Source organism: Pinus tabuliformis, chromosome 3_2 (genome assembly GCF_031772625.1).
Source record: "Pinus tabuliformis cultivar Carrire ecotype Pingquan chromosome 3_2, CPIR1, whole genome shotgun sequence".
In the NCBI taxonomy this organism is placed as follows: domain Eukaryota; kingdom Viridiplantae; phylum Streptophyta; class Pinopsida; order Pinales; family Pinaceae; genus Pinus; species Pinus tabuliformis.
The window spans coordinates 728,950,887-728,978,762 of record NC_142302.1 but is presented as its reverse complement, the minus strand read 5'-3'; the positions used below and the strand labels follow the sequence as shown (position 1 = coordinate 728,978,762).

At 39.8% G+C, this 27,876-nt stretch overlaps 1 pseudogene; it reads right to left on the bottom strand.

The window, feature by feature from the left end:
• Positions 1-163: 163 nt before the first annotated feature.
• Positions 164-27,876, bottom strand: LOC149182686 (24-methylenesterol C-methyltransferase 2 pseudogene; annotated as a pseudogene).

Genomic DNA, 27,876 nt, shown 5'->3' with positions numbered 1-27,876 from the left:
TCACAACAACCACGGCCTCTACTCTTCGGCTCTTGCACTAGTCAGCAGACTCACACCTGCTACATAATCAAAACCAGATCTATGACAAAGTCCCATAGATTTACCCGGCACGCAGTCCACCCCAGCCAATCCCCAATACCCTAACAACACCTGGTCTTTTTCCACTGTCTCGCGTCGCCTTATTCATCGCCTTCAGCAGAATTTTGCTGCTGCTGCAACGGCTTTCGGCAGATCATGAGATGCATGGGGGTAAAGATGCCGGTTTCACCACCTCTGGTAAGATAATCTGCAGTCTTAAACAACATTTCATGCACATCCACAACTCCCTGGGGAGCAATGCCCAAGAAAGACAAAATAGCAATCACAATGTGGTTTCTGTAATAAGCAATCCTGCCCATCTTAAGCCTCTTCCACCAGGGCTGAGCCGGCGGGAGCGCCAGGTCCCTCTCCTCCAAGACCTCAAAGCCGACGCTGTTTGCTATTTCGACAATCTGCTTGTAGTTCCGGAGCCCAGGCAACGCATCGCCGTGCTCGATTCCGTGAATAATCTCAACATGCTCGGGATTGTCAGCCCGAAACTTGGGCGTGGTCACCCATTCATAGGTAACATAGAGGCGACCCGGTTTCAAAACCCGGTAGATCTCGGCATACACATCCTGGAGCTCAGGGGCATGGCAGGTGGCCTCGATGGAATAGACAGCGTCGAAGCTGTTGTCTGCAAAGGGCATGTTGAGAAAGTTGCCGCAGACGACCTCGCAGAGGCGGTCGAGCCCCGCCTTCTTGTTGTGGCTGCGGGCGCGCTCCACCTAGTTTACATTGTCTCACACTAGTGCATATGCTAGTTCATATAAACAAACATGGCTAACAAAACTCTAGCGCCAAACACCATAGGTACATAAGTCCATACAACAATGTGTTGAAGCAGACATAGCAGGCCACACTACCAGCGCTGCGCCGATCAACTTTACTCCAGAGAACATGCACACACAGCACATCCATCAACACGATACCAGTCGGCAGGCTCAGTCCATAATTCTCCCAATGAAGCAGATCTCAGGGGTGAATCGCCACAACCACAGCTGCGCTGGCCAACGGAGGGTGATGGACAAAAAACATTCACAAAACTTTTATTCTCTTCAGCCCAGGAGCAGCCAAGCCCACGAGGGGCTAGGCCCTCAGGCTCTGATACCAAGATAAAATAGCACACAACAAACTCTAATATATTCTATTATTCTTGAATGAGGAAATTACACACATATTTATACAATCAATAGTCTCAAGATAGAAATTCTATCTTAGACGTACAGTAGTGTGGTTGAGAGATTCTCTCAACCACACACTAAACTAGGAGAAACTATATTCTAGCTTATTCCTATTATGTAGGAACAAACTCCTCAAATATAAAATTACAACCATAGACAAGTAGGAATTAATTATTTCCAACTGTTTTACAGAAAGGCCAAAGAAAGAAATTTCAAGAAAGGAGACCAGTGTTTAGATGGGATACAAGAAGGGAGGATAAAGGCAATCATGCAAAATTTTACAACCTCTAGTTTGGCCCATTTATCATTACAGATGTAAAAGGAACTAATACATTCATCCTACAAAATTTGGAAGAATAGTATTCCTAATTTCTAGTCAATGGGAAATATCTAAAACATTATATGCAGTATTAGATTTTCATCCATTCATTCATCATCTGTGAATATCCTGAGAGTTCATTTTATTTTAAAAAAATTGCAAGTGTGTAATTGTTTCAGCAAAGACTCCATAGCCTGAGGAGAAGGCACTTGGATCTACTTGTTCTCTGCATCCCACAGGGAGAAGCAGTCCTCATCTAGAGACGATGTTGTAACATTATTTTGTTTCCGTTAGTATATTTTTCAAAAATAAATTCAAAATGATAAGTTAGGTTATGGATGAAAAAGAAAGAAAAATCAAAAAATTCTAGGACAGTTGTATATTTTTTATGCATCCATATCAAATAAAATGTTAGGAGTTAGTTTCCCTAAATAATGAAGGCAAAAGAAAACAAAAAATGTTAGAGAAGAAAAAGAAAATAAAGGCTTCAGTTTAAAAATAGAATAAATGCAAGGCCTGCTCATTTAAATGCACCACATTAGAAATGTTAAATTTTTATTAATTAATGATTAATTTCCCTTAAAAGGTATTAATCTTTGTTGTAAACCTTTGATATTAAAATTTATGTATATGGTACACATATTTGATATAGGCCAAAGTTGCTAAGTGAAAAAATTTCATGTCGGCTTTAAATAAAAGGCGCGCATCATCGGAAAGTCAATCTACTCCTTGCCCAGATCAACGATGGGGAGAGACTTCACACCCCCTTCGACCATTTCTCATTAAAGCGGTGGGGGGGGGGGGGGTGGTGGTTTTCAAAAAGTGGTTTTAATGGCGGACACCCCAACCCTACATGTCACCATCTTATAGCTCCACACCCCCTCCCCCCTGCTCAAAACCATAAACCATTTGCTACCCCCTCCGCAATCCACTCATGGTTTTCCTCCACCAATGGTCCTCCATCCCATGCCTTGACCGTTATCCCTTGACCAATCTAATGCCGCCACCTCACATGCCTATTTCCAAGTCATCCTATCCATTTCCACCTCACGTGCTCATTGCCCTACTGTCATACCCATTTATATTCATCTGTTGCAGCTCCGATCCTATACATTAAAGTCGCTATGGTCATAAATAAAACTATTAGCCCATCCCTGCATGCTATAAATAAACCTACACTCATCTCTTTTTCACCTTTTTCTTACTTCTTACTGCTAATTGTAGGCGAAACATTTTTCCAATGCAGAACCTTTTCCTATTTGATTAATCTGTCACCAAAGTCACTCTTTCTTCTATCTACCATCATGGTCCCAAAAGGGAAGGCTAAAAATGACAATAGAGGAGAAATCATTGCTACTACCACCCTGCTCGACCTTGCTCCTCTATTTGACTCACTTTTCAAGATTGCAAATGTCAAGTGTGAGTTCAACTTCCATGAAATAAACCTATGGCTCAAACAAAAATACCTTAACCAGCAATACCTGATCAGATTCTGAGAATCGTTGTTGCCTTTCTTCAGCTTCCCAAAAACTCATGATTTCCCTGACTTAACTACCTAGTTCCAAGCCAAATATGACCCTGTAAAAAAAGTAGTGATGGCTTAGAATGGAAACATTCTGATCAACATCTCTGCTGAAAACATAAACCAAATGCTCATAATTCCTCAATTAGACTCAGCCATTTTTCGCCAACAGAACTTATGGATTTGTACCATAAGCTAACCTTTCCATAGAGAGCCCAAATATTTGAAATATTTTTACTTGAGGATGTAGAATTACCAAAAATAAATCCACCCTACCCATCTTCCATGTTTCCTAAAGCCTCTAGGAATTTTATTTCTCTTCTTTCATACTTGTTAGGATATCCAGATGACCATTCTATTGATGAAACCATCCTTGGATTCCTTTCCATCTTCAACAAAGATCAACAACCAACATTCATGTATAATTATAGCCAATTCTTGGCTAATAATATACATGAACAATTCATGAATTTTACTCAACATGGAGTGTTAAGCTACAACTCTATAATTGTGTTAGGGTCCCACCCTAACCCCCTTATTTAGGTAATCGGATCAAGTCATAGTCAAGATTCAATAAAGCCCACATTAATAATTGTAAGTGGTTACACCGCAATTAATGATGGGACCACAGTTAGTTGCAAATGGGCCGTAGTATTAGATAGATGGTAATAATAAAACCCATGGTATTCCTTGGTATTGCATGTATGAGTCATATATAAAGGATAGAGACTCCCTGCGAGGAGCATCGTGTCTTATTTTTGTATCGAGCTCTGCTCTATTGGAGGTTGCCCCCTCGAAGAGGCCAGTGAACATTGCTTTCTCAATAATAAAGTATTTGTTGTTGTCTCTCACTATTCTATGTTCTGGGTATCTTTCTTCGCATATTCTATATTTGGGTATCTTTTGTAGGTTAAGAGCATAACAAGTGGTATCAGAGCACTTTCCAGGGATGGTGGGATCTCCATTTCGTAGAATTTTTTTTTTGGCTAGAGACGTGTTCTGGCGTCTTTAAACCACGGGATCTGTCGTTGAGCGCATAAACCTGTGGATTTGGGGAGGCATGCACGCAGGAAATACAAGAGGTGGTCATGCTTATTGGACTCCCTTGTAACCCCTGTGGGTACCCCTTTGAGTAGTAGTGCATTAGACAGAACTGCGTACGGACTGTCTTCCAAGTACCTTCTAGGTATATCAGAAGCCCCTTAGCTCCCCTGCAACCTCACCATAGATAAACCTTCGGCCGTCTTGCTGCTACAGTACACCGAGAACAACACTCGGAGAGATTACTCACCCGTACGATAGGGTAGTCGGGTTGTACGGCTAAGGGTACGGTTGATCCTCCTTAGTTAGAGCCCTAAAACATTGGGCTGAGTACTACTGTCAGACCCCTATGTATATTGCGATCTGTAGCACCTAACACTCCTCGAGACCATAGTTCCCTTTTCTATATGGGGATCACGCATCATATCTGCTAGATCAGTGCACAAAGAGGTGCAGTAGTAGCAAACATTAGTCCCGCAGTTCTGAGTTAGCAGACCAGCCACTCCGATCTATTAGATCCATCAGATCCACAGCAGCAGTCTGTTCCGCCGCCCAGAGCTATCCGATCCGCCATTCAGATCTCTCAGATCCACCAGATCTGAGTCATTGTGAAGGGTTCCTATACCGAGGTATAATTTTCGCAGGACTTTTGGCCACATTGACATTTTGAGGATTTGGCGACTGCAGTATTGATAAGGAAGGAGTAGAACTCTGTTAAGAAAAAAAGTCTGAGATCTCCTGGGGGGCTTATTGGTGATCTAGCCCATTAGAATCAGGACGACGAGCTGAGCACGGTGGTACCATTCAATTCTTAGTGAAAATTTTTTTAGGCGGTCCCAATTTTAAAAAAACATCAGGTCAGTGCATGGTAGAAACTAGAGCTCAAGCGATGGCCAATGAAAGGATGGACAAACTTGAAGAATCCGTGCAAACCCTCCACATTCAGCTTAACCGACTAACTAGCCTGGTCGAGAGCATAATCCCGAAGGGCAAGGAGCAAGCCCATGAGGAGGCGTATAATGGCAATGGACACAGTGAGGGTGAGTCTAGCCACTCTCCTCACGTCTGGCACACCCACCAACAACCCCGTCAGCGACCTCCCAAGTTGGATATGCATAAATTTGACGGTTCTCACCCGTCAGCATGGATAGCACAAATGGAGCAGTATTTCAATCTGAATAACATCTTAGATGATGCGACTCAGCTTATGGTGGGGAGCATGTACTTGGACAATGAAAGGTGGCAATGGTGGGAATGGCATCAACGTTGCAATGGACCTTTTCTGACTTGGACCAAATTCAAAAAATCTCTTCAAGACCGCTTTGACCAGGAATCTTCTTTTTTGGGTCGTCTTACTAAGCTCCGACAGACTGGTACAGTGGATGAATATATTACAGCTTTTGAAGCCTTAGCCTTCCACACTTGGGGTCTCTCAGATGTGTTCTACACGGAATGTTTTATCAGCGGTCTTAAAGAAGCCATCAAAGCCCAAGTCCTACTGCACCACCCTCCCACATGGACGGAGACTTGCAAGGTAGCTCGTAACATGGAACGTGCATTAGCAGCCCAATACAGTCGCCCAAATTTCTCCGCTAAAGGTCACCCCCCACGGCTCACAACACGACTCAAACACTTATGGTCCAAAAGGTGTCACCTGCGGAAATGGCCGAAAGAAGAAAGCAAGGACTATGTTACTACTGTGATGACAAATACTCCCTAGGTCATAAATGCAAGGAGCCCAAATTTTTTCAAATTGATGCCACTGACTACAGCTCAACAGAGGAAGATCCACCACTTGAGGAACATGAGGCGCTAGAAGAAGACAACCAAAAGGACAATGTCTCTGACGAACCAGTTATTTCACTGCATGCTTTGGCAGGGATTTCTTCACCTCAAACTCTCAAAATTAGAGGTTTTATTAAACATCGCCCAGTAGTAGTCTTGATTGATAGTGGAAGTACACATAATTTCATCCATCAAAAAGTCACAGAAGCAGTGCATTGTTTTGTACGAGTAGTTTCTAACTTCCAAGTCCAAATTGCGGATGGGGGCACAATGAAATGTGAAGGCCGCTGTGAAAATGTCAAATGTCAAATGGGGGATTATCAGTTGAAAACCCACATGTTTGCCATACACATGGGAGGTTGCGACATTGTCCTCGGCGCTGAATGGCTCCGCACTCTTGGGCCAATCACAATGGATTTCCAGGAGTTATATATGAGTTTTAAGCAGAACAACTCCACACATACCCTCCGTGGACTCCAGGCGGGAGCCCCCTCTATCATCAGCTCACATAGGATGGAAAAATTGTTAAAAAAGGGCAATCATGGAGTTATAGCTCAATTTAATTCCATCCAGGCAATTGAAACCAAGTCTCTGCCAATTCATCCTGAGATGCAACAGATTTTAAATAACCATCTGCTGGTCTTTGACAAGCCTCATGAGCTTCCACCCTCGTGAGGGGAACATGATCATAACATCACCTTGGTTCCAGGGGCCCAACCCCCAAATGTGCGCCCATACAAATATCCTTTCACCCAAAAGAATGAAATAGAAAAAATAATCAAGGAATTTTTGGAAGCAGGTGTCATTCGTCCCAGCATTAGTCCTTATTCATCCCCAGTGGTCATGGTGCAAAAGAAAGATGGGGAGTGGCAGATGTGTCCCGACTTCAGGGCCCTTAATAAGTTGACAGTCAAAGATAAATTTCCCATTCCGGTGATTCATGATTTGCGGGCTGAACTCAATGGGGCTCAATTCTTCACTAAGCTGGATCTTCACTCAGGCTACCACCAAATTCGCATGAAGGAAGTCGACATTCCAAAGACTACTTTCAGAACTCATGAAGGCCATTATGAGTTCCTGGTCATGCCATTTGGTCTTTGTAATGCCCCCTCTACTTTTTAGAGCCTTATGAACCACATTCTCAAACCATATCTCAGGAAATTTGTCCTTGTCTTCTTCGATGACATCCTCATCTATAGTTGCACTTGGGCCACACATCTTCAGCATGTAGATCTACTATTGCAACTGCTCCGTAAGCATAAATTATTTGTCAAGATGTCCAAGTGTTCATTTGGCATGGAAGAAGTTGAGTATTTGGGCCACATTGTGGGGCGTAAAGGTGTCAATGTGGAGCCCAAAAAGATCCAGGGAATACAGGATTGGCCTCAACCTAAGACCTTGAAGAGCTTGAGAGGATTTTTGGGTCTCACAGGCTATTATCGTAAATTTGTCTGCAACTATGGTCGCATAGCGAAGCCCCTCACTCAACTCCTAAAGAAAAATTCATTCTTCTAGAATGAGGAAGCACAACAGGCATTTACCGCTCTAAAAAATTCCATGTGTTCCACTCCAGTCTTAGCACTACCTGACTTCACCAAATCTTTTTTCATTGAATGTGATGCTTCGGGTACAGGTATTGGGGCGGTCTTAATGCAGGAAGGCCGACCTTTAGCCTTCACAAGCCAATAACTAAGTGGGAGGAATCTGGGCCAATCTACCTACGAGAAGGAAATGATGGCCATCTTACATGCAATAGAGACCTGGCGACCTTACTTATTGGGGCAACGTTTCCAAATCCGTACATATCATCACAGTCTTAAATATTTTTTGGAGCAATGCCTATCCTCCCCACAACAAAATAAATGGCTTGCCAAAATGCTGGGATATGATTATGAGATCATTTACAAGAAAGGGAAAGACAGTAGTGTAGCAGATGCATTATCTCGCCAATTTGAGGAGGAAAGTACTCTGCTAGCAATTTCCCTCCCCATTCCAGAATGGATTGAAGAGGCTCGCAGAGAATGGTTTTCACATCCTGGGCTCTCCCAACTCATTTATCAATTGCAGGTAGATCCAAATTCCACCAAGGGCTACTCATGGCAGGATGATATTCTTCGCTACAGGGACAGAGTCGTAATATCACCAACATCCACCCTCAAAAGTCACATTTTGGCAGAATTCCACTCATCTCCCATTGCAGGACATTCGGGCTTTCAGAAGATGTATGCTCGCACCAGAAGATCATTTTTTTGGACAGGCATGAAAAATGACATCCTTACTTTCGTAGCAGAATGCGATGTTTGTCAACGCCACAAAGGTGAAACCGTCAACACACCAGGCACATTACAACCATTGCCCATCCCGGCATAAATGTGGACGGAGGTTTCTATGGATTTCATTACAGGTCTTCCAAAGTTAGGGAACAAGTCAGTCATCATGGTGGTTGTGGACAGACTTTTGAAGTATGCTCATTTCTGCACCCTACCCCACCCGTTTACACCAACTTTGGTCACTCAATCTTTCATGGATCAGATCTTCAAATTGCATGGCATGCCCACTTCTATTGTGTCCGATCGCGACCCGATCTTCACCAGTAATTTTTGGCAGGAACTCTTCAGGATACAAGGCACTCAACTAAAACTCAATACTTCCTATCATCCGCAAATATATGGTCAAACTAAAGCCGTCAACAAATGTCTGGAAACCTACCTTAGGTGTTTCACTTCAGAAAAGCAACATCTTTGGGTACAGTGGTTACCTCTGGCTGAATGGTGGTATAACACCAACTATCATGCCACCACCAAAATGACTCCATATGAAGCAGTATATGGTCAACTCCCTCCTTCCCCTAATTTTTATCTCAAGGGGTGCTCAAAAGTACAAGCAGTGGATCAACTCCTACAACACCGCGCAACCATGCTCGCCCATCTTAGAGAGAATCTTCATCAAGCTCAGAACCGCATGAAGCAACAGGTAGACTATCATCGCTCAGAGCGCCAATTTCAAGAAGGGGATCAGGTCTTTTTGAGGCTGCAACCATATAAGCAAACATCACTTAAAGACAAGGGTTGTCAGAAACTATCTCCAAAATTCTATGGACCATACCAAGTACTTCAGCGCATTGGAGAAGTGGCTTACAAGTTGGCTTTGCCACCTACTGCAAAAATCATCTAGTTTTCCATGTCACGTGCCTCAAGAAAGTGATTGGGAACAATTGCAGAATTCAAACTAGTCTCCCTGAATTGGACGAAGAAGGTTCAATCTGGCTCCAACCTGAACAAGTCCTAGACACATGAGACAAGCATCTGCGGGGCCGCATCATTAGGGAAGTCCTCGTTAAGTGGAAAGACACCTCTCCGGAAGATGCAACTTGGGAACCAGCTACTATTCTTCAGCAGTTTCCGCAGCTTCAGCCTTGAGGACAAGGCTAGTCTTAAGGGGGAGGGCATGTTAGGGTCCCACCCTAACCCTATTATTTAGGTAATGGGATCGAGTCATAGTCAAGAGTCAATAAAGCCCACATTAATAATTGTAAGTGGTTACACCACAATTAATGACGGGACCACAGTTAGTTGCAAATGGGTCGTAGTATTAGATAGATGGTAATAATAAAACCCATGGTATTGATCCTTGGTATTGCATGTATGAGTCATATATAAAGGATAGAGACTCCCTGCAAGGAGCATCGTGTCTTATTTTTGTATCGAGCTCTGCTCTATTGGAGGTTGCCCCCTCGAAGAGGCCAGTGAACATTACTTTCTCAATAATAAAGTATTTGTTGTTGTCTCTCACTGTTCTATGTTCTGGGTATCTTTCTTCGCATATTCTGTATTTGGGTATCTTTTGCAGGTTAAGAGCATAACAAATTGTCTGCATGTTTCTTTTTCAACAAGGAGATCTTTTGCCCATCAAGCTCAACGAACGGGATGAACAAGGAGTGAATCACTCAGTGATCCATTGAACCAAAATAGTTAGGACAACTTCTACCAACTCTTCATTTTCATATTTTATATATACATTCATACATCCAGTGGCACAGCTTCTCAACAGTCAGACGGAGCCAAGGATTGGAGATGAAATAAAGAGGATTTTACACTTATGTGAGCAGACTAAAACTAGTGGTTGGTATTTATACCAGAACTATATAGAGATAAGGTATATGGTTGTGAGTTTGCACCATATAAGTTGCCCAAGTATGTTTCTATGTGAATCTTTACTCTGGAATATATTAGGCAGATGATCAACATGGATGACCTCCACTTTGTGTCAGGCAAAAGGAAATCTTGGTTTAAAATCAAGTCAAAGATTGTGTAACACCCTCTAGTGTAAATGTGCATATAAACGACATAATAGGAATAGAAATATGATAAACATATCAGCCGTCAAAATCCATATATATATCAATACATTTGGACATGAAAATCAAGGGAATGAAGTTTTCATTAATAAATGCAATGAACCAACCGGTGATGGGACTACCACGTTCCACCAGACCATATATTGGTGGAGCCAAGTCTCTCTTCAACCAATCACCCCTGTGTCATATTCAAAGCATGAATTTGGAACTCATAGAACACATTAAAAAACACCAATCAATGTAGTTGCCACTAGAGTTCTCTGCCTACACCGCGAGGAATTTGAATGCCTCCTAGTCTCTTAGGCTTTACAGTGCATCCGCAATTTGATCCAGGGATCACTAGGCCCTACACCGAGACATACTCTCTATGATTTACCATGAATTCCATCCTGAAATGACTAGGCCCAACGGATTGAAAATCCACCTCTTTGCTTTACTGTATATCTCGCCATTCACCAGTAAGGATTCCTAGACCCATTGATGCACACAATATAGCTTTATCACAACCCACAGTCTGTTTCAAGGGTTACTATGCCAGTGGCTTCGTGCATCCTTAGTCTGGTTCAGGGACCACTACCACCATGTGTTTGTCAATTCAGGGATCCACCTCACTCAGCTTCGAATCCAATCCAGTCATCCCCCAAAAAATACATAATAGAACCCATCTCATCACAGTTATCAAGAAATGGAAAGGCTAGGCTGAAAATACTATGACACTTGGCAAGACCCATGCCATGGTAGAAAAGAAACACATGACATCACATGCATGAAAAATATACTAAGGAAAATACACATGCAAGTTGATACCTGCAATGAAGCATGTTGTAGTTGCTTGATCCCACCTTTCCTTGTTTGATCCTTGCTTCCTCTTTACTTCTTTTCCTTTCTTGCTCCAATGCCAAAGTGCTCCAAGAAAAATCTAAGGGTCCAAGAGTATGAGAGAGAGAGAGAGAATAATGAGAGAGCTCCAAATCTAAACTGACCAAGTCTCACCCATTGATCCTCAGAAACCTTTTTATTAATAAGGCCTCTATTTTCTTCATTTTCCATTATTTTCCTTCAATTTCCTCCTCACATGAAACATGTGACCTTTCACCTTCCTTTTCTCCTAATTTCCATTATTTTCATAAATAAATGTACCAAAATACATTTTTGCCTCTTTAATGCCTTAGCCATTGCCTTTGCTAATTTTCTTAGTCATAAACAACCAAATTAACATACACTAGGATGTCCTACCCACCATTCAGGTTGGAATACATATCCCATCATCCGTGGTATTTATATATTTTTACATGGAACTTTCACAAGGGCTATTACAAAACCCTCCCCCTTGGGAGAACACTATCCTCGATGTTCAATGACACCTATAACCAACATCACTACTGAAAACAAAACATAATGCCCGTGGAGATTTATAACTTAGCTCATTGCAGTATTTGCAATGAATGACCCGCTCAAAAGCAAAACATCATGACAACATGACCAGATAAAAACCATACTACATGTATTTACAATGATATACACATATACACATTTTCTTAACTAAGAAATAAATGATACGATGTCATATCAATCAATAAGGGAATCCATAGGCTCACACCTCCACCCTCAAAGTAATACCAGGATTCACCTCCTTCCCAAGAAGTCCAGAATCCACTGCAAAGTCAAATTTGCATCCAATGTCCAGCACTATAATCCTACGCCACTTGTCCTCTCAACGAACAGTTACCGGCTCATTGTCCCAGGGCGCACTCCCAATGTGCATCTGATTCCATCTGGAAATGCTAATGACCAAAACAAATCCATCCGTGACCTTCCCTTCTCTGCTACACAGTCCCTTAGGAATTTGGCCACCTCTTCTATGCAATCGCTCACATTCCAAGTTCTGCTGGCACCTCCATCCTGGGTAGTCCATCCCTTGGCAAGGCTTCCTCAGATCAGAAGATTCAAATGCCAAGGAATATACGTACTTCAAAACTATCATACCGGTCTAAGCATGCTCATGGCAATCAATGGACACTATCGGGTACCAGTGCCCCACAATGGCCCTACTCCTGAAGTGCTTTACTAGCATACTGTTGCATGTTACAATTTCTTTTGCTGTTGCTACTAATTCTTATAGTCGATTTCAACCACCCAACTGAGCATGTTCATTCTTCCTGTACCTAGAACATAACTTCCATTAGATTCAAAATAAATTGAAATAACTTAAAATCATACCTCATTGGTAGTTCATCAATAAGGTACACTTGGAATCTTGTTTTCTTCCTATCACAAGAATTCAAACTAGCATCTTTGACCAAATCAACATGTATGAAAATATCACATCAGGTTAGCTCAAAACAAAACCATCGTAGATCAAAATCATAAATCATATGTAACCATCATAAACCAGAATCATAGATCACATATAATCATCATATACCATAGTCATAAATCACATGCATAATAAAATTGAAATAAAATGATGATACTTATCCTTTCCTCAATCCTTATCTTCTACCTGTGTCTTTGTTCCATATGCACTCTGGATTTGTTGCTACACTCAACAAACACCCAGTGCCTTCTCCTCAACCATGCGCATAGACACATAGTGTGCATCACACACATACAACCACATGACATACCACACCATGAAATACATGCACCTACACCTGACATACAACACATACACCTATACCCAGTGTATACAATACAATGCATCCATTTATACCTGATGTGAAATACCACCCAGTGCATGTACCTACACAAAGTACTACACAATGAATGCACACACCACAATACCATGACTACATGATGAATATACATAATACCGCATGCCCATAACACAACGTTGAAGACATGCACACAATACCACACATATATCAGTACCATATATACAACATGTACACAGTACCACCTATACACTGCACCACCTGCACAACATGTTCACAACATCACATATACATGATGCCACCTGCACAACATGTACACTACACCATTGTACAATTTGTACACAATACCACATGTACACAGTACCACACACACGATGTATACGTGACACCATATATACATAGCATCACATGCACAACATGTACATAATACTGCATGCTCATAACACCCTATGTACAACATGTACATGGCACCACATGCTCATAGAACCACTTGTACAATCATGCACACAACACCATATGTACATAGCACCATATGTACAACATGCACACAACACCGAGTGTACATAGCAGTGCATATCCAACATGTACATAGCATCATATGTACACACCACTGCATATCCAACATGCACAGAGCACCATATGCACACTCACCACATATACATCATGAAGACAGAACAATATGTATACAACACTCCATAAGCAATATTCGCACAATCCTATTTGTACCATCATGTACATAACATTGCTTAAACAACATGTACACATGCTATGCATACACAACACCACAAGTTCACACATCATAGATGCAAAATGTTCAACATATATAACATGTCCTCAACAATAGTACCACACATCCAAAACGACACTATCCTGACCAAGAAACCTTGCTTCCGGTATCTCATCCATGCTTATCCCGGCATGCCTCATACCACAATTCGTTCACTTTGTTGATGTATCCTTCAAAATTACCTATTATAACATAGAAATAGACATAATACAAGTATACAATATCAAATCATATCCACATGATACTGACCTCCTATATTTGTCGTGAATATTCTTCCTAATTGATTCCTCGTAAGACCAGGAACCTCTTCATGTCATTCTCCTGCATAAGCAATCATTGCTCCACAATAATGATCCTTGACAACCCTGTTAGATAGTAACATAGATACATGGATACATACATACATATATAAATGTTAGCATAAAACAATCATGATCCTGTCAAACAACGACATACATGCATACATACATTTATACATATATAAACATCAACATAATCATGATCATAACAAAATTTCCAGAAAACATAAGTTCTAGGTTAAGAGAACTTCGTTATTTATGCACGGGCATTAAGAGAAACAATTCCCAACATAGACAAAGCATATGACACCTCAAATCCATTCACTTTACCTTTTCATGTTACCTTTCTCATGACTATACTAGTACCATCCATTTACCACAATGGACCTATCCAGTCCAACCGACTGTCATAGCCCTACCTTCTGCTGCGCTTACTCATGCATCGAGCTTCATCTGAATCTTACATTACCTTTTGGGTACCACGAATCTCTCCCTAAGCTCCATCAACTTTCCTCTTTCCCAACCAATTCCCAAGAATCAAAACAATAAAAGACAAGACAAGGAAAAACCAAGAAGAAGACCATGAAATCTCATAACGATGTGACACTACAACAAAGTGGCAAGGCCTTCCACTAGACATAAACAAAACCATAAATCAAGCTCAAAATACCAAAAGCACAAGACTGACACCATGACTCAATCCCCATGGTTCCCAAGGAAAGCGCAACCTAAGCCATCTTCAAGATTTCATGGCAACCTCTCTTGCCAACTCCCTGCATCATGCTCACACATGTCAACCACATGTTGGTTGACATGTTCCAAATATCAAGACAATCACATTTATCAATTTGAAATCAAATTTTACAAAAAATCATGTCATAATCCATAATCATTAGACATAATGCTACAACTATCAACTACATTCAAGTACATATCAACTATCTCAATACATACATGTTAGTACAATCATCTTAAAATAAAATCATTTCAACACATACTCATATTAAGCAATTCATCAATCATTCAACTACTTGCAAACATACCATGTTAAATAAATCAACTAGGCACCAAACACTCAAACACCAAATAGACGTCATAATCAAACAACCAAGCACCAAATATACGACATAAGAAAACTCATACCTTAATGTATATCAGGGGAGGCTATCTTGTCTACACAATAAATCTAGGTTAGCATGATACAAATTCACAACATATCAACTCAAACATAAATCATGATATCCCTAACAGTAACTAACTAACATGTGTGCATCATAAACTCATAAGCATTTGTAATTCATGCATAACAATCACATATGTCTGATCAATATAGATCAGTAGGACACCATATCACGAATATGTTGGCTAATATCTGAATATTTGAACCATAACCATCTACATATGCCAAACCAGGTTAGCACAATACATATAACATCAAGATCTTCAATGCAATGAACATAACCATCACACATATGACCAATCCAAATTACGACATCAATATCTCAATGAAATAACTCTAATCATCAAGTTAATAGCACATAACAACAACAAGTTAGTCTATCATGCTCATCAATGACATATAACACAACAATAGCAATGCATACAACTACAGGTTACTATCATTCTTGACTATCTGACACATGTGCATATAGCTACACTAGTCAACTAAGATCTATCATGAATGTAACCATAACATCAAAAGACATGTACGTAAACCTAATGTATATAACCCTAATGCATATAAAAATCCTTAATCTACATACCTGCATGCCAAACATACACTACATGTATGATGATCTTCTCTTATCCCAAATTCTAATGTTGCAACCTCATTATGATGATTTGCATCCCTTTCTCTATCTCAACTAGTTCATTAGCATCATAACAACTAATAGCATCATGATGACCTAAATTGCATACAAGGACTTCACAAGGAATGTTTGACCTACTATACATCCATAGTCATAGCCATGACCATACATGCATAACAACAACCATTACTACATTGTACACATTGCCACATGTAACCAACATTATGCATAAGCAATGCCAAATAAACTACACCTACACATAAACGCATGTAGTCGAACATAAGCGATCAATTCTTGTAATCAACCTAAAAGACTGATACATGTCATCAAAATATTAAAAAATGTAACCTAACATACAAGGATGTAAGTAGGTATCATGAAATCAACATGTAAGTGACATATAATTCATACAAAGTCAGTCACATGTTCCAAAAATCAAGACATCGGGTCTATTAATTGAAATCACCCTTCACAATACCAACAACCTATAAGCATACCCCCATACTATCCAGGGTCCATACTAAGGTAGAAGGAGGAAGCTACTATAACGGCCTGATCTCCAATGCCCAATTATGGAAATGGGATCTCCAAATCTCTACTAAATTTAACCACACTTGAAAAGAAATTGATTTTTATTTCTCATATATTTTACATGATATTAAGTCAAAACGCTGCACTTATTCCACTTGTAACATAATAACTAAAAACATGCCACTTTTCCATTTTCAAATTCCTTGCATGCAACCTTTCAAATTTCTTACATGCAACTCTTCAAATTATTTGCACGAAAATAGGCATAGATTAGGTACATCCATATTACGATACTAAAATACTATCCCATCTTAAAAAATAACATTTTCTTCAAACAATTATCATACTTTTACATTTTCTTCAAACAACTACTATACTATTACATTTGAATGTAAGCATTTCTTCAAACACTTTACATGCAAACTAATATAGCAAGCTATTTGCATAAAAGTAAGTATATATCAACTACAAGAATATTATTACACATCAATACTATCCCCAACCACAAACAACATACTCATTGGGGCATTTTATCAAACAGTTTGTATGCAATTAAGCATTGAACCATTTAAGCATTTCATCAAACACTTTGCATGCAAACTAATATAGTGAATGATTCAATGCATATATCTTAATTGTAGTAGTACAAGTTATGGAAACTAAACCATATGATAAGTGGTATTTTACATCAGTATGGTTCAAGTTTCAACTTCTCAGATTTCATAGATGAAAAGTCATAACAAAAATACCAACACAATCCTATTTGGTGCACAATTCTAGAAGTATCCAGAAATCTTGACTTCCACACGTCATATCTCCTAAAATATAGCGAATAAATGTTTGAAATGTTTATCACAATATCAGTGGAATTTCCCCTAATTGTGGAAAACATTTTATCTCCTGAGAGTTCCAAGAAGAAACGTTATAACAAAAATGTCAGCGTGACCTGTTTGAGGACTCATTTTAGGAGCATTCAGAAGGCTCAACTCCCTCTACCCATATATCCTAAAATATTGCGACCCAATATCTGAAATTTATACCACATAATTAGTGGTATGCCCCTTAAATGTGGAAAAATTTTCATCTTTTGAAATCCTACAAAATATGAGTTATTGCAAAAATTCCAACATGACCTTTTTAATGGTGCATTCAGGAAGGTCATCTTCTTTAGATCATAATTCCTAATGTATTTTGAACCAATATCTGAAATTTTTACCACATTATCAGTGGGATTTACCTTCAATATGGACAAATTTTAAAGTTATAATATGCCACAAAAGAAAATTTATAACAGATATGACAGAAAGGTCAAAAATTTAACCTTTGTTCTTCATTTCACCTATGATAGAGCCCATCTAATCCAAGTGTTTGAACCATGCTTTGATACCACTATATAACACCCTCCAGGGTAAATGTGCATATAAACAACATAATAGGAATAGAAATACAATAAACATATCAGCCATCAAAATCCACATATATATCAGTACATTTGCACATGAAAATCAAGGGAATGATTTTTTCATTAATAAATGAAATGAACCAACCAGTGATGGGACTACCACGTTCTACCCGACCATAGATTAGCTAAGCCAAGTATCTCCTCAGCCAATCACCCCCATGCCATATTCCAAGCATCAATGTGGGACTCATAGAACACATCAAAAAACACCAATCAATGTGAATGCCATTGGAGTTATCTGCCTACACCGCGAGGAATTTGAGTGCCTCCTAGTCTCTCAGGCTTTATCGTGCATCTACAATCTGATCCAGGGATCACTAGGCCCTACACCAAGACATACTCTCCAGTATTTACCATGCATTCCATCCCAAAATCACTAGGCCCAACGGAGAGAAAATCCACCTCTTGGCTTTACCATATATCTCGCCATTCATTGACAAGGATTCCTAGGCCCACCAAGGCACACAATCTAGATTTACCACAACCCATAGTCTAGTTCAGGGGTTACTAGGCCAGTGGCTTCATGCATCCTCACTCTGGTTTAAGGACCACTACCACCATGTGTTTTTCTATTCATAGATCCACCTCACTCAGCTTCAAATCCAATTTGGCCATCCCCCACAAAACACATGAGAAAACCTATTTCATCACAATTATTAGGAAATTGCAAAGGCTACACTAAAAATATTGTCACACCTGGCAAGACCCATGCCATGGTAGAAAAGAAACACATGCAATCCCATGCATGGAAAATATAGCAAGGAAAATACACATGCAAGTTGATACTTGTAATGAAGCTTGTTGTAGTTGCTTGATCTTGCCTTTCCCTGCTTGATCTTTGCTTCCTCTTGCCTTCTTTGCCTTTCTTGCTCCAATGCCAAAGTGCTCCAAGAAAACTCTAAGGGTCCAAGAGTATGAGAGAGGGGGATAATAATGAGAGATCTCAAAAGCTAAATTGCCTAAGTCTTGCCCACTGATCCTCGGAAGCCTTTTTATTAATGAGGCCTCTATTTTCTTCATTTTCCATTATTTTCCTTCAATTTCCTCTTCACATGCAACATGTGACCTTTCACCTTCCTTTTCTCCTAATTTCCATTATTTTCATAAATAAATGTGCTAAAATACCTTTTTGCCTCTTTAATGCCTTAGTCATTTCCTTTACCAATTTCCTTAGCCATAAACAACCAAATGAAAACACACTAGGATGCCTTGCCCACCATTAAGCTTGGAATATGTGTCCCATCATCCATGGTATTTATATAATTTTACATGGAATTTTCACCAGGGTTGTTACAGATTGGTTCATTCATTTGCAACACTAGATCAACTAGTATTGAGGAAGATACATTGTTAAAGAAAATGAATTTCCATCCTATCTTTAAATGGTCTTATGACCCTTTTGGTATTATTTCTGCCTTGAAAGTTGAATTAAAAATGGCTCCGTATAATCATACTCTAAGACCAAAAATATAAAAGTTCATGAATCAAGAGTAGTGGGTTGATGGGACACTTTAAGTAGCAGATAAACAGGTTATATCCACCCCTAATGAACAAAATCCAGCTACTCAGAGCAAGCAACAGAAAAGGGTGAGAGAGGAGACTTCATCTACTAAGGAAGTTACGAAAGGATTCATTTTTCAACAGAAGAAGCCAAAGGTTGGCTTGGTCACATCAACAGAAGAAAATCAACCAGTAATAATTGATCTCAGAGATTCAAAAGTTTCTACATCAGCAAGAGCTAGTGTTTCAACAACTCCTCCTACAACTAGTGCTTCAACCACTCCTCCTAAAACTAGGGTTTTAACCACTCCTACAATTTCACCTTCTAGGGAGCTTCTAGAAATTATTCAGTCCACAGGAACCAGTTCCTCAGATGATCAGAACATCTTCTCAAGGTTCCTTGAGATTAAACAGAAGAATGAGACTTTGAAGTCTAATGTATACAGCCAATTCTGGAAACAAACATCAACTTCCTAGTATAGGCTTCTTTCTACTTTTGATAGTGAGAAAGGCAGAATGCAAATGGCTTTCTTGCAAGCCCAAATTCCATTTCCTAAGTCTCCATTAGATTATAAAAAGATTGTGCTTTCATTTGATACTAGTCAAATCCATCCAATTGACCATATGGATATGCACAGACAGACTGGTGAAATGTTATTTTCCACCATGACAACTACAGCTATGTCTCTTTCCAAACTTAGGACTACCCTATCCAATGTTCAATCTCAGCTCAAGTTAGAAAATATTTCTTCATTAGTGTTACACAGCATTTTGTTGTTGTCCCTTTACTCCTCATTCCTTGATCCTGGAGGACCTCTACAATGAACCCTATATGCTTTCCCATCATGAGGAGACTCTCATTATGTCCCTCTTCACGAGTAGAACATTTTCCTTTTGCATAATTCCCAAGAATCTTCCTTTTACCCTAGTTTACAAGACCAATGCTAATGACCCAATTCCTCCTCATGTTGATTTGCAGAGTTTAAAACTTAGCTTAGCGTTGTACGATGCAAATGATCCTTTTCTCAATCGCACTGATCCTCTTTTGGCAAGTTTTTTAAATATGGAGTCGAAGTTTCCAGGTCTAGAAGCTTCGTAACAGAAGTCTGGCAAATGGTTGGGTTGGATGGAGCCAAGGAATTTAGTTTGGGCTCCTTTCCCCTATTAACATGGAACAAACCCAAGAGATAAGGCCGCTCCCATAATAAGAGGAACCATCTCCCCTCCATCAAAGCTATATAAGCCCCTCATTTCCCAAGCTAAACTAGTCTTGGTCTTTTTTGGAGCTTGAATAACTAGCAAGATATCTATAGCATGTATCTTTTTAGTTTATGTTTATGGAGGGAGAATAGTGTGTTTGGTTTGGTTTGGACTAAAGGGAAGAATCCTTAAAAATTCCTTTATTGGGGCTATCCATGAGATGCTAGTAAAGGTGTGGGAACCCTGATACGTCGGAGGAGACCAGCAACATCAAGGCTTTGGTTGTAATCTCTTTCTGAACTTATACAAATACAATTATTGATTGATTTCCTACATTAAATGTTACCTTACATTTGATGGCTTAAGATTCCTTGACCTTTTAAGTAGGATGAATGCGATTTGTATGCTATCACGTTTGTTGTTGTTCTTTGTTTACCTGTTTCAGGTATTCGAAAGAAGGAAATGAAAAGTAGTTGGAGTAAGGAAGCAGGATCACCACCAAGCAGAATAGCATTCTAAGAGGTAGACCCTCCTATTTGATTCTAGCCTAAGGAAGTTTTCACTAGATTGTTTGTTTGTGGCTAGACCCGCTCTCTCGGGCTAGAGGAATTGTCTTTGTACACATCGAGAATTTACCTACACCACAAATTGACTGCATTCTGCCTTTTCTCTTATGTACCTTTCCAGATCACAGTACAAGTCTATAATATGGTAGTACATGGTGTTCTATTAGATGAAGGCACATTTATTATCATCATGTCTTCTACTACTTGGCAAGATTTGGGCTACCCACAGCTTGTTCCTGACACCCAGAATCTATTGGCTTTCAACGGAGGAACTAGTCAACGATTAGGGATCCTTCCGAAGTTCTCTATTACTTTGGGTGGAAAGGCCATCTATATAGACGTGATGGTAGTCCAAGGTCCCTTAGATTTCAATCTTCTCCTTGGATGTGACTATGCTTATGTCATGGGAGCTTTTGTTTCTTTGATTTTCAGTGTGGTTTGTTTTCCACATGAAGGGAGAATAGTTACCATTGATCAATTGTTGTCCATTGCTCACCAGGTGCCTCCTATGCAACCATCACCCCCTATTGTTCCTTGTTTGCAAGTAGTACCCTCCCCGTCATAGGTCAATTATGTGGCTACTTGTTCCATCTCCACATCTACTGATGATCACACAGATGGTATAGTACATTATGTACTAGGGGCAGTGGAAGCCAATCTGTCATTAGTACCAGTTGACATCTATTCCTCCCAGAGTGTGGTTCTTTAGTCTAGTGAGGACCTCTTGGAAGCCATGTTCTCGTATCGTCCATGAACAGATATTTGGAGCATAGTTCCTTGTCTTCTGTCAATCTCCTTAAAAAATGAAATAAAGGATATGAGGATAGTTCTTGGTCTTGTGTCAACCTCGTTAAAAAATGAAACAAGTTGTTGGAGCATGGTTCCTGGTCTTGTGTCAAGCTCCTTAAAAAATGAAACAAGGAATCTTGAGGATAGTTCTTTTATTGTGTCAACCTTGTTAAAAAATGAAACAACTCTCTTTTCCAAATTGAGTCTTTGATTAAGATCTCGTAAAATCCCAGTCGAGTCTTTCCTGGATCTCGAAAGTGAACCTTCATTCCATCCACCTAGCTGAATGAAATGAAGCTTGGGGGGCATGTACCTTGAATTGATTCATTATGCTGGGGGCATGCAAACTTAACTCAAGCATAGTTTGTCTTTGTTTCAAGCTTGTGTAAAAATGAAACCAAACTCAAGCATAGTTTTTCATTTCAAGCTTGTGTAAACATGAAACTAAATTCAAGCAGAGTTCCCCATGGTTCAAGCTTGTGTAAAAATGAACCCATGCCTAATTTACATCTCGTGATTTTCATTTTTATCAGCTAATTTCTACTAGATGAGACTTGGTTGTTTCATTCCATCACCACCATCTCTTTGGCCAATCATATGCTTTCACTTGGTTGTTTTTCCTTTCCTAAGGAGCCGCAACAATGACTAATTTTTCCTTGACCTTTCAGTCTTTTGAGAAGTTCCCCCCTTAACCAGAACTTGTTGCTACCCTTTATACTACTCATTCCTCCAGGACGGGTCACCTTTAAGCTCTTTTCTGACACATAAGAAATGAAAAGATTGCCAAGTATTTTTCCCTTTTAGACTCATTAAAGCAAATCAAAGTAGGGATTCATCTTTGAGATCTTTTCTGACTCTCAAAATATGAAAATATTGTCAAGTTATTATCATTTTGAACTCATTAAAGGCTATGAAATGTCATTTACCCAGTATACGTTTACCCCTTTTTCGTGCTTGGATAAACTATTTAAGAAAAATGTATCCCTCCATGCATCGAATTTGTGGTGTATTGAAATTCTCAATGTGGACAAAGAAAATTACTCTAGCCTGAGAGATAAGTTCTAGCCATGAACAAACAATCTAGTGAAAACTTCCTTAGGCCAGTATCAAATAAGAGGGCCTACCTCTTAGAACACTATTATGCTTAGTGCTGATTTTGATTCCTTACTCCAACTACTTTTTGTTTCCTTCCTTTGAATACCTAAAACAAGCAACAAACAACAACAACAAATGTGATAGCATACAAATTGCATTCAGCCTACTTAAAAGGTCAAAGAATCTTAAGCCATCAAATATAATGTAACACTAATGTAGGAAATTAATCATTAGTTGTATTTATATAAGTTAAGAAAGAGATTACAACCAAAGCCTTGACGTTGCAGGTCTCCTCCGATGTATCTGGGTTCCCACACATCTACTAGGATCTCATGGATAGCCCCAACAATGGAAGTTTTAAGGCTTCTTCCCTTTAGTTCCAAGCCAAGCCAAACACACTATTCTCCCTCCACAAACATAAACTAGAAAGCTACAAGCTATAGATATCTTTCTGATTATTCAAGCTCCAAAAAAGACTAAGACTAGTTTAGCTTGGGAAAAGGGGGGCTTATATAGCTTTTATTGAGGGAAGATGGTTCCTCTTATTATGGGAGAGGCCTTAGCTCTTGGGTTTATTCATCTTAATAGGGGAAAGGAGCCCAAACTAAATTCCTTGGCTCCATCTATCCCAACCATTTACCAGACTTCTGTTATGAAGCTTATAGACATGGAAGCTTTGACTCCATATTTAAAAAACTTGCCAAAAGAGGATCGGCGCGACTGAGAAAAGGCTCATTTATGCTATACGGTGCTAGGCCGAGTTTTAAACTCTGCAAATTTGTGTGAGGATGAAATGGGTCATTAGTTTCGATCTTGTAAACTGGCGTAAAAGGAAGATTCTTGGGAAATGATGCAAAAGGGAAATTTTCTGCACATGAAGAGGAACATAATGGGAGTCTCTTCATGATGGCAAAGTATGTAGGGTTCACCGTAGAGGTACTCCAGGATCTAGGAATGAAGAGTACAGGGATAGTGACAAAATGTTGTGTAACAGATGCCCTCTAAAGTGTGAAGTCTGAACTAGAGTCGGGTGAAATGCTTTACAAATAGATGTGTGGAACCGGAGACCATCGTTGAAGAACCTGCAAGCAAGAATAGATACATATACATCATTGAAATATTTGATAAATGATATATGAATTGTGGTATGGACGCAGCCACCTAGAGAATGATCATGTAAATGGATCCAATGCATGGGCGCAGCCATCTTGTAAGGAGGATCATATCGAAACCAAGGTATGGTCACATGAATTCAATAATGAGAAGTCACATATAACAACTCATGGTATGGTCACAACCATCCATCTAAAAGAGACATGTATATCAGCATGATCATGTCACATCGCCTTGCAACTTGGACTTTTGTAATATGAGCCCAGGGTCTTGCACTCCAACATGACCCGATCAAAGTACAAATTCTAACATGTGAATAAGTGTGAAAAAGTCGAACATGGTAGAAAGTCGCTTGATTACCAATTAATGATGTGGACCGTTAACAAGTGCCCGAGAAACCACCAATAATGACAATGTCTCTCAAGATACCAGTAGTACAATCCATAGAATGTGAATAAAGGAACTGAAGTCGAACACCCATGAAATCATCTAATCGAAAGCCAATGATGTGAACTTGTCATGGAGTGTGAAGAACTTGCCATTAGGGCATGCAAGCTCTAAGGTACTGGAAGGGAGTCTCTCGACCAACTTCCCGGGTAACGAGCTAAAGTTGACGGGAAATGACCATGTCAAAGGAGGAACGTGATGTATCCCACATCATCGACATGAGACAAAGGGATGCAATGATTATGGATGATACAGATAATTAGGAGTGAGTGTAACTGCAAAAGGACAACCATTGAACATATCAGTGACACGACTCCAGAGTTTGGCAGCATTTGGATCCATAGGATCAGAAGTCATGATGACATGCCAGAGATCAAATGGAAGGCAATAATGAATGGCCCAACCTAGGAGAGTCAATGATGAAGCGAGGATATCCCAACCTAACACGAAGTAGAAAGTGTCATGTTCAAGAGTGAGTTGCTAACACAACTGATAGAATTTCCCATTTTCCCCCACATTTTCTAGCAGGTACCCCAATTTTTTTAATCACAAGCTTGAAGGGGATAGCATTTCCTTCCACTGTAAGCCCATCCTTCAGACGAATCTAACCTAGTAAGATTAATGAGCCCTAGGAAGGAGAAGCTCATGTTCATCATGGTGACGAATCTGACATTGTTTAATGTTTTAATGAGTCCGACAAAGGTGTACCTTGGTATCTTTTTTATGTTTAGATAGTTTGAAAAAGACATGGAAAAGAAAACTCCACATGGTCCCTTTTCATCCATTTGTGTCTCTCGAGCCCAAAAATATATAAAACGATACTTGAGAGAACCGCTTGACCATGTCAACCAAGGAGTACCTTTTTCGTAAATAGTTTATCCGACCTCGAAAAAGGGGTAAACATATACTGGATAAATGATGTTTCACAACCTTTAACAAGTTTAAAATGATAATAGCTTGGAAATCGTTTCATATTTTGAGAGTCAGAAAAGAGCTCAAAGATGAATCCCTGCTTTTATTTTCTTTAACGGGTCTAAAAGGGAATAAATACTCGGCAATCTTTTCATTTTTTTACGAGTCAAAAGGGCGCTTAAAGGTGACTCGTCCTAGAGGAACGCGTGGTATAAAGGGTAACAACTAGTTCTAGCAATGATGTAACTACTCAAAACATGTAATGGTCAAGAGGTTGGCTAACAAAATCACTCATCGCTGCGGTTCATCAGGAAAGGGTAAAACGATCAAGTGAAAGCAAATGATCGACCAAAGAGATGGTAGCGATGGAATGGAGAAAAAACCAAGGCTTATCTGACGGGAGAGGTTGATAAAAATGGAAATCACGAGGGTTAAAATGGGCATGGGTTCATTTTTACACAAACTTGAACCATAGGGAACTTTACTTGAATTCGGTTTCATGTTTACACAAGCTTGAAATGAAAAACTATGCTTGAGTTTGGTTTCATTTTTACACAAGCTTTAAACAAAGACAAACTATGCTTGAGTTAAGTTTGAATGCGCCCAGCATAATGACTCAATTCGAGGTACATGCCCCCCAAGCTTCATTTCATTCAGCTAGGTAGATGGAATGAAGGTTCACTTTTGAGATCCAGGAAAGACTCGACTGGGATTTTACGAGATCTTAATCAAAGACTCGATTTGGAAAAGGGATTTGTTTCATTTTTTAATGTGATTGACACAGTAAAAGAACTATCCTCGGACATATGTATCATTATTTAGTGAGGTAGACATAGAAAGAAACTATCCTTGAACATATTTTTTGTTTTTTAATGAGGTAGATATAGGAATAAAATATCCTCGAACTCCTTGATTCATTTTTTAACAATCTTGACACAAGACAAGGAACTATGTTCACATGTTGTTTCATTTTTTAATGAGGTTGAGATAGAAAAAGAACTATCCTCGTACATCTGATCATGGACCATACGAGAACATGGCCCCCAAGAGGTCCTCACTGGATGGGAGAACTATGCTCTCGGAGGAACACATGTCAACTGGTACAAATGAAAGATCAGGTTCTAATTCCCCTAGTATATAATGTATTATACCATTTTTGTGATCATCAGTGGATGTGGAGATGGAACGGGTAGCCACATAATTGACTTGTGGCAAGGAGGGTACTACTTGGAAACAAGAACCAATAGGGGACGATGGTTGCATAGGAGGCACCTGGTGACCAATGAATGACAATTGATCAATGGTCATTATTCTCCCTTCATGTGTAAAACAAACCACATGGAAAAGTGAAGAAACAAGAGCTCCCATGACATAAACATAGTCGTGTCCAAGGCAAAGATTGAAATCTAAGGGACCTTGGACTAGCCTCACGTCTATATAGATTGTTTTTCCTCCCAAAGTAATAGGGAACTTCAGAAGGATCCCTAAGGGTTGACTGGTTCCTCCTTTGAAAGCTGACAGATTCTGGGTGACGGGTACAAGCTGTGGGAAACCCAAAGCTTGCCAAGTAGTAGAAGACATGATGTGAACAGATGCGCCTTCATCTAATATATTTCCATGTAATACTATATTATAGGCTTGTACTGCGATCTGGGAAGGCACATAAGATGGGAGGCGAAAAGCAGTCAATTGACTCCAATCAAAAGATACGGTAGAACTACTTGGTGGGGGTATCATAAGATTTCCCCCATGCTTTACAGGAATAGGAGAAGGACCCTCTTGAACAACTAGAACAAGAGGGCCACTCTTCGATTCATGAGAATCTGAGGAGACGAGAAGAACATGAGAATTATGATCACTACTCTCTTCAAGAACAGAGTGAACAACTGAAGGCGGAGCCAAGTCGAGACTCTTCTCAACCAATGGTTGGTCAGGAACAAACACAAGAGAGTCATGCTTAGGAAGAGCCGGATGGCAAAGTGATGAATCCAAGTCAATATCTTTACAAACTTGGAGTGGGTTAGAAGAAAGCCTGTGATAACCAACAGGAAGTTGGGGTTGAGGAGTTGTAAGGTTCTCCAAAATTTTGGAATTATCCATAAGAGGACAAAGGTGAAGAATATGCTCTCCTTCACATAACCTATAGGGGAATCTAATATTTCCCTTCTTCTTACCATTATTAGCTAAAGGCATAGCATCGACATGATATCCAAAGGTCGATGGGGATGATTGATCCAGATTTTGAGACCATACCTCCAAGACTTTGCAAATGCCAGGACATTCTCGGAGGAGATAGTTACCCTTACACAGCTTGCAAGGGAATCTGAGCTTCCGTGGAGGATCAAAAGGTTTATCTATAGGAGGTACATTTTGAGTAACATTTGCATAGTTGGCCTCTCGCTTATTTGACTTCTTCTTCTTCAT